Source organism: Perna viridis, chromosome 7 (genome assembly GCF_037379345.1).
Source record: "Perna viridis isolate PV_CMFRI_1.1 ecotype Kerala chromosome 7, ASM3737934v1, whole genome shotgun sequence".
In the NCBI taxonomy this organism is placed as follows: Eukaryota; Metazoa; Mollusca; class Bivalvia; order Mytilida; family Mytilidae; genus Perna; species Perna viridis.
The window spans coordinates 36,994,133-37,003,305 of record NC_142451.1 but is presented as its reverse complement, the minus strand read 5'-3'; positions in this window follow the sequence as shown (position 1 = coordinate 37,003,305).

The window sequence follows — 9,173 nt, the reverse complement described above, 5'->3', positions numbered from 1 at the left end:
TTTTGAAGTTTCCCCCTCTTTCTGCTAAAAACACACAAAACGTTGGTTTTTTTTTAATATTATAATACTTATATCAAATGGTTTCAAATAAAGCAATGCATACTTTTTCAAAAGTATAATAATGTCAAAGTCAGGAATTAATAAAAGATTTTGTATATCAGCACACTTTGCCCAACCACAGTGTCCGGTAGTATTTACCTAAGTAGACTACACAATATAATAACCCAAAATAATGAGAAATAGAACCATTCTACCTTAAGTGTTCATTCTAGTGAACCAATAATATGCAAGAATTTGTGGGGTGCTATAATTTTTATTATTATATCTTTGTTGACATTTTCAGGTGCTGTCAAAATCAAATATCAAACATAACAATATATATTTTACTAGTAAGGGGGCCATTGTTAACAAAATAAATCTTGTAAAGAAAGTGGTTTACCGGTTAATTATTTACTTACAAAGATAAAGTACTTTCTTTGATACCATGTCTTAAAAATGTGTTAATTATTGAAAAGATTCGAAGTACGACCAAGGACTCTCATGAAAAATACAAAATTTAGAAGTTCGAAATTAAGGAATCCAAGACTTAATGGTATAATATATGGAAGTAGTACCAATATACAACATACAGAAACGGAAAGATATCACATAGAATGCGAAGGTATAAATAACTGTTAGCATGGACCAGGTGAACTGGTAGGACAGCGTACTCTGCAACGCTACAAACTGCATGTCATTTTCGGTCCAAACTGACATATCGACAAGTCCTTCACGATGATGGACTTGGTGGCTGTCTTTTTATCGATTGTTTGATTGATTGGTTGGTTAATTGATTGATCGATTGATTGATTGATTGAGGTGAACAAACGTCTACAACATGTATTTTATATGTTTAATGTTTGTTTGTTTGTTGGGGTTTAACGTCCGAGCAGCAATATTTCAGCTATATTCAGACAATGACCATGAAATGGATGATAAAATGAACATGAAATGAAAAAAAAGGATGGGTCACAAGGATAATAGGGTCGACAAATTATGATTGCCACTGGAAAAAGGGGGATGGGTAAGGTCGGGCAATTTAGCCTCCTGTGGCGGAGCGCAAAGGTTCCTACTCCTATCGAATACCACAGCAGGGTTCTTTAACGTGCGAGGAACGTGGCATCTTTCCCAACACGGTGCACCACTATGGTTTGCGGTCAGGTTTTCCGTATTATAGCCTGACAACCCCAGCATGCAACACGCCAGGGGTACCCCATTCCACCACCTGGGGCACACATCTCAGTTGCTCTGTGGGCAGAGCGCCTAGCCCCCGGCTAGGTTTCTGAGCACTATTTAGTCGCCTTATACGACAAGCTTAGCGCTGCTGCAGGCCTATTCTTTTAACACCCGGACCTGCACGGGGCGACTGAACAAGAAGAGTTAATTCCAAAATATTAGCCTTTAAATCTCGACAATTCCATTGAAGTAATTTGGCCATTTTTATGGGTGACGAATGGGGGATATTTTCTCTGACTTGGATCTGCGACCACGACTCGATGACCTTCTAGTACGAGTGCCACCATTAAGGTCAGTTCGAATTGACTGAGCGCGCTGCTCCTTTTTGGTCAATCTGATCAAGGTCAGGACCCAGCCAGTTTTCACCTGGACAAAGTCCATGATCTGTTGTTTCCATGTCAGACTCGGAATTCGAGTCCGACACCACAGGCGACACAATCTGTCGCCTAGACTTAGATTTCTCCAAGTCCTCCACACGGAAATTCCCCAACTTTTTTGGAGGTTGGACATTCTTCTGTTGAGATTTGGAAGACGATGACTGTTGTGATGATGGAGATGATTTTGAAGATGATCCGGAATTTTGGGATGACTGAGTCTGGGAACATTGGTGAGATTTCTTAGCTCTGGCCTTTTTAATTTCCTCTAAACATTTTTTGGATGGTTTCATTATTTTGGTGGATACCTCAGTGGGCAGTTTGGCAAGACCATTGATATCCTCTCTGCACCTCAACAGTTGAGGACAGACAAGCACGCTTTGCAACACTAGCATAAGATGTTTTGCCGGATGCAAGAAAATTGTTGGAAAGGGACCACTTCTGGCGAGCTTCACTATATGAAATTTTGTTTTTAGTTTTTATCTTTAAAATATCTTTTTCTTTCTTATAAAGAAGGCAATCTTTAGATGATGACATGTGAGCTTCCTCACAGTTTCTGCATTTCAGATCTTTTTTGCGGTCGATTCCCTCGTGTCCTTCTTCAGAGCATCGGAAACAAAACAGTTTTCCTCTACACTGGCCCTTTCCATGCCCAAACTTCTGGCATTTAAAACACCGAAGTGGGTTAGGAATATACAGACTGACAGCTGTCCTGTATAGACCAATGTAGACATGAGATGAGACTGAAGTGGAACTAAATGTTAACAGGATTGTTCTCATTGGTGTGGTTGCATTTGCACGTCGATAAGTAAACCTTTTCACTGACTTAACGCCTTGTGATTTCAGTTCCTCACAGATCTCTTCATCAGTCAAGGCGTCGAGGTCTCGACCTCGGTATTTAAGGACACCCTGTGACTGATTTAGCGACTTGTGTGCAGATGAAACCACATCAAGGTCACCAATTCTGGTTAATTTTAACAAATTTGATGATTGGCCAGGTCTGATTTGTTTGTTTGTTTGTTTGTTGGGGTTTAACGTCCGAGCAGCAATATTTCAGCTATATTCAGACGATGAACATGAAATGGATGATTAAATGAACATGAAATGAAAAAAAGGATGGGACACAAGGATAATAGGATCGACAAATTTTGATTGCCACTAGAAAAAGGGGTGATGGGTAAGGTCGGGCAATTTAGCCTCCTGTGGCGAAGCGCAAAGGTTCCTACTCCTATCGAATACCACAGCAGGGTTCTTTAACGTGCGAGGAACGTGGCATCTTTCCCAACACGGTGCACCACTATGGTTTGCGGTCAGGTTTTCCGTATTATAGCCTGACAACCCCAGCATGTAACACGCCAGGGGTACCCCATTCCACCACCTGGGGCACACATCCCAGTTGCTCTGTGGGCAGAGCGCCTAGCCCCCGGCTAGGTTTCTGAGCACTATTTAGTCGCCTTATACGACAAGCTTAGCGCTGCTGCAGGCCTATTCTTTTAACACCCGGACCTGCACGGGGCGACTGAACAAGAAGAGTTAATTCCAAAATATTAGCCTTTAAATCTCGACAATTCCATTGAAGTAATTTGGCCATTTTTATGGGTGACGAATGGGGGATATTTTCTCTGACTTGGATCTGCGACCACGACTCGATGACCTTCTAGTACGAGTGCCACCATTAAGGTCAGTTCGAATTGACTGAGCGCGCTGCTCCTTTTTGGTCAATCTGATCAAGGTCAGGACCCAGCCAGTTTTCACCTGGACAAAGTCCATGATCTGTTGTTTCCATGTCAGACTCGGAATTCGAGTCCGACACCACAGGCGACACAATCTGTCGCCTAGACTTAGATTTCTCCAAGTCCTCCACACGGAAATTCCCCAACTTTTTTGGAGGTTGGACATTCTTCTGTTGAGATTTGGAAGACGATGACTGTTGTGATGATGGAGATGATTTTGAAGATGATCCGGAATTTTGGGATGACTGAGTCTGGGAACATTGGTGAGATTTCTTAGCTCTGGCCTTTTTAATTTCCTCTAAACATTTTTTGGATGGTTTCATTATTTTGGTGGATACCTCAGTGGGCAGTTTGGCAAGACCATTGATATCCTCTCTGCACCTCAACAGTTGAGGACAGACAAGCACGCTTTGCAACACTAGCATAAGATGTTTTGCCGGATGCAAGAAAATTGTTGGAAAGGGACCACTTCTGGCGAGCTTCACTATATGAAATTTTGTTTTTAGTTTTTATCTTTAAAATATCTTTTTCTTTCTTATAAAGAAGGCAATCTTTAGATGATGACATGTGAGCTTCCTCACAGTTTCTGCATTTCAGATCTTTTTTGCGGTCGATTCCCTCGTGTCCTTCTTCAGAGCATCGGAAACAAAACAGTTTTCCTCTACACTGGCCCTTTCCATGCCCAAACTTCTGGCATTTAAAACACCGAAGTGGGTTAGGAATATACAGACTGACAGCTGTCCTGTATAGACCAATGTAGACATGAGATGAGACTGAAGTGGAACTAAATGTTAACAGGATTGTTCTCATTGGTGTGGTTGCATTTGCACGTCGATAAGTAAACCTTTTCACTGACTTAACGCCTTGTGATTTCAGTTCCTCACAGATCTCTTCATCAGTCAAGGCGTCGAGGTCTCGACCTCGGTATTTAAGGACACCCTGTGACTGATTTAGCGACTTGTGTGCAGATGAAACCACATCAAGGTCACCAATTCTGGTTAATTTTAACAAATTTGATGATTGGCCAGGTCTGAGGCATTCAATTAAAATTCCTGATCTTATTTTCTTTGTATCTTTAACATCACCAGCTACACCCTTGATTGTTTTCCGTATTAAAGAAGGAGAAAGGTTATTAACATTTTTGTCTTTATCTTTTGCAGAAATTACAATACATTTTGGCCAGTTTTTATCACTTTCGTCAGAAGAATTGCAGACATCACTTTTTCGTTTTTTTTTAATAAGAAACATTGGACTCCCCGTTGTTTTTGTCGCCATGTTAAGTTTTTATAAGTTTCATCGTCTCTGTTCTCCACCCGCCACCGAGTGCCAACACGGGCGATGCTAGGACTCTACGGATTTCCAGAAAATAGCATCAGGGATTCCAGAGACGACATACTCGAACAGAGCATATCTATCAATGGCGCATAGACAGCGTACTACTCGATTGACCCATGAGCCACCGCCTTCTTCATTTGCCATTTGTTTGCTTTTGAAAATCTTAGAAACATTGGATTAAACAAAATGCCATCAGTAAAGCAGGTGGACAAATGAAGGGCATGGCGTGACCAGCTGATTGATCGAACCGGGTCCATCCGATCTCCCGTTTAGATGACATAAGAGCCGAGTGGCATATACAGCCGTATCCTCGATCATCCAGCCATCGATGACACGGGGGTTACGTCACGACCGTCTAAATACGATCTTCATCCACTAGGATCTCCTCGCCCACCAATAACTCACGGGTTGCAACACACGGCAAACAAGTAGGTGAACCCACTTTTTATTTTAAACACCGGGCCCACGGTCGATGTTCGGATCGCTTTAGTTTGGCCTCTAACCTTTGACCTTTCCAGCATGGGTAACCCTACCACGACAAGGATAGCGATCCACAGGGGAGTTATATGAAAGACTGAACTGCTTTTTTTTTTATCTAATCTGACTTTGAGTCAAGTTCTGGTTTTTGTTTCCTTTTTTTTATCCACGCTTTTAAACTGTACCCATTATGACTTAAAAGTTATGATACCAGTACACTTGCTGCAGTTCTCTGAACTGTGAGCAATGGGATATCGCTTTTCAGAGATTCTCAATTTTAATTGTCTCCAGATTACAGGTTATGATCTTGTTGTAAACAAAAGGAGATTTAGAACAGTCAGAGTTGGAGGAATCCTCGCTAAGGTCCTCCAGTGCATGTTTATAGTAAAACATTTACAGACATTGTTGTTGTTGTTAATATAGGAAACATTTTTTTTGATCATTTAAATAAGTTTATTTGTTTATTTTTGTTTTCGGTTAAATATGTTGCTAATGTTGATCGCATGAATACCTTCATTTGCAAATAGAATGATTGATTGTTGTTGTTTATTGCCGTTTCGGCGACCAGGGCCATATCACGGCAAGAACATTTAATGCAAGGAAAATATTAAAATTAAGATCAAAATCTCTTCATAAAAGTTTGTTTGTTTGTTTGTTGGGGTTTTACGTCCGGGCAGCAATATTTCAGCTATACTCAGACAATGAACATGAAATGAAAAAAAAAAGGATGGGTCACACGGATAATTGGGTCGACAAATTTTGATTGGCACTGGAAAAAGGGGGGGTGGGTAAGGTAGGGCAATTTAGCCTCCTGTGGCGGAGCGCAAAGGTTCCTACTCCTATCGAATACCACAGCAAGGTTCTTTAACGTGCGAGGAACGTGGCATCTTTCCCAACACGGTGCACCACTATGGTTTGCGGTCAGGTTTTCCGTATTATAGCCTGACAACCCCAGCATGTAACACGCCAGGGGTACCCCATTCCACCACCTGGGGCACACATCCCAGTTGCTCTGTGTGCAGAGCGCCTAGCTCCGGCTAGGTTTCTGAGCACTATTTAGTCGCCTTATACGACAAGCTTAGCGCTGCTGCAGGCCTATTCTTTTGACACCCGGACCTGCACGGGGCTCTTCATAAAATAATGAAATTAAAACAAACAGCTATTTACATATAAAAAGGTACATAAAAGGTGAACGTAAGACATAAAATACATATAGAAACATAACTTCGATAAAACATTTAAAATATTGAAAAATCAAGGAAGGTATCCAATTTAGATTTTCTTAAATAAACCGATGTCCCGCAAGAAATCGATAATGTTTTTAGATGAAACGGTCTTGAACAAATCAAACATATTGGCGCAGTCAAGATAATTTTGCCTGATGTTGGCAAAATCCACACAATCTAGAAGAACATGTTTGATAGAGAAAGGGCAATCACATGGGATACACTCAAGTGGAGAATCACCAACACGCAAATGGCCATGTGTAAATCTAGAATGTCCAATGCGGCATCTAGTCATGACCACTTGCTCTTTGCGATTGCCCGACCCGGATTGATGAACGCCTAGATCGGGTTTTATGAAATTGAGTTTGTTGTGTTCAAGACCGTCCCATCGGTCCTGCCACATCTTTAAAATATATTTCCTTATTAAAGGTTTAAAATCGGTGTATGGCAAACTAACGTCCTTTATTATTTCATTTAATGCCTTCTTGGCAACCCTGTCTACAACTGAATTCCCCTGAATACCAACATGACTGGGTACCCAGAGAAAAACAACCTCTATATCAAATTCCCGAAGTCGATGAATAAAATATAAAATTTGTAAGATAAGAGTGTTTTTCAGTTTGTGATTCTTAATTGCCAAAAGACAGCTCAAAGAGTCAGAACAAATAATAAACTGTGACAGATTAGATTGAGTAATCAATTTAAGTGCTAACAATATGGTTCGAGCTTCAGCTGTGAATATGGAAGCGCTTGATGGCAACCGTTCAGTTACAGTTCTGTCACCATGGACAGCAGCACATGCAACGCTATCGCCATCTTTAGAGCCATCTGTATACACCGTCGAAAAATCTGGATAATTTGCTTTCATTTCAGAAAATTTTTGTTGTAAAAATAAAGGATTGGTATCGGACTTTTTATATTCACGCAGATCAAAAATGAAAGAAGGGTGTGGAAGCTCCCATGGAGGGCATTTCGAAGTAACAACGGGTGTCACTGCAAATAGAATGTGCAGAAATCTCCTAATGTTGTCATAAAGAGGAGAACATCAACAGGCAGTGAGTAGAGATGAGTACGAAATTTGGACCAGATGCATTGGAAAGGTTAGTGCCGTGTGCTTTTCTAGAGACACCCACTGAGTTGCTCAATAAATGGCAAGTCCTGGGAAGATGAATGATTGTTTGTTGTTTGTTGGGGTTTAACGTCCGAGCAGCAATATTTCAGCTATATTCAGACGATGAACATGAAATGAATGATAAAATGAACATGACATGAAAAAAAAGGATGGGACACAAGGACAATAGGGTCGAGAAATTTTGATTGCCACTGGAAAAAGGGGGGATGGGTAAGGTCGGGCAATTTAGCCTCCTGTGGCGGAGCGCAAAGGTTCCTACTCCTATCGAATACCACAGCAGGGTTCTTTAACGTGCAAGGAACGTGGCATCTTTCCCAACACGGTGCACCACTATGGTTTGCGGTCAGGTTTTCCGTATTATAGCCTGACAACCCCAGCATGCAACACGCCAGGGGTACCCCATTCAACCACCTGGAGCACACATCCCAGTGGCTCTGTGGGCAGAGCGCCTAACCCCCGGCTAGGTTTCTGAGCACCATTTAGTCGCCTTATACGACAAGCTTAGCGCTGCTGCAGGCCTATTCTTTTAACACCCGGACCTGCACGGGGCGGGAAGAAGAATGAGGAAAGGAAAATTATGAAACGGTGAACAAATCTGCGTCATGGCGCGGATAGACACACCGTAACGATCTACGAGTTCTTTACTGTTTTCATGGTGCAAATGATTACACCGTAACGACCCACAAGTACGTGATGACAACGATAAAACGTCTGTAATGATGACTTCAATCTTTCAGCAATACAACCCGGTTCCAGAAGCCTTACTGTAAGTAGTCTAGCACGATAGAAAAAGTCTGCGTAGTTATGGTAAGCCTCGTGATCGGTCAAGATGTAAGGCTGACTTCATACTTAAAAAGTGGCTGTAATGTCCTTTATTTCAAGTTAAAATTTCATATTGCGAAACAAAACAATGATGTTTGATTTGTCATATGTACAAGTTCTCATATTTGTTCACATTGAAGCCATTCGTTTCTGTATCTTCACAACAATCGAGGTCATATGGTTTTATTTATCTTCTGCGTATTTTGGTCTGGTTGAAAATCTTATTTTCTTTTGTGTTACCTGATTTGTAGTATAAAAACGTGTTTCAGGTCGTTAATTTAGTTGTTTCGAGTAACTGTATGGTCATACCGTCTTATTCCAAGGTGTAAAGGAGATGAGGACTGGGAATTGTTATGGAGGGGTGGAGATTTTGATCGAGGAGAACTGGGAAGTTGGTAGAAATGTACATGTATGTTTCAACATACATATCATATTTGTTACCTGTGCTCCATGAATTTAAATTATAACTTAAAATTTCTTCTGGATGTTGTTGAGGACTTTTTCTAAAAAAATAGACAAAACAAAAACTAGAGGACTTTGATTTGTTGTCAGGATGAGGTTTTAATCTTGAAGCGTATGAGAGTTTTAAGTAAGGTCAATAATGCACCAGTTTTCAAAGAGTCCAATATTTACAAAACATCGTCTATTAAACATGACAAGTATGTTGTTGTACCAGCAGACGAAACTCATAACAATACTTTCTGTCCTCTTTTGGTCTCTTCAAAAACGATGATTGTGATCTTTCTCCTTTCTATTGGATTCTCAAACTCCACAAAAATCCATACAAACAACGCTTTAT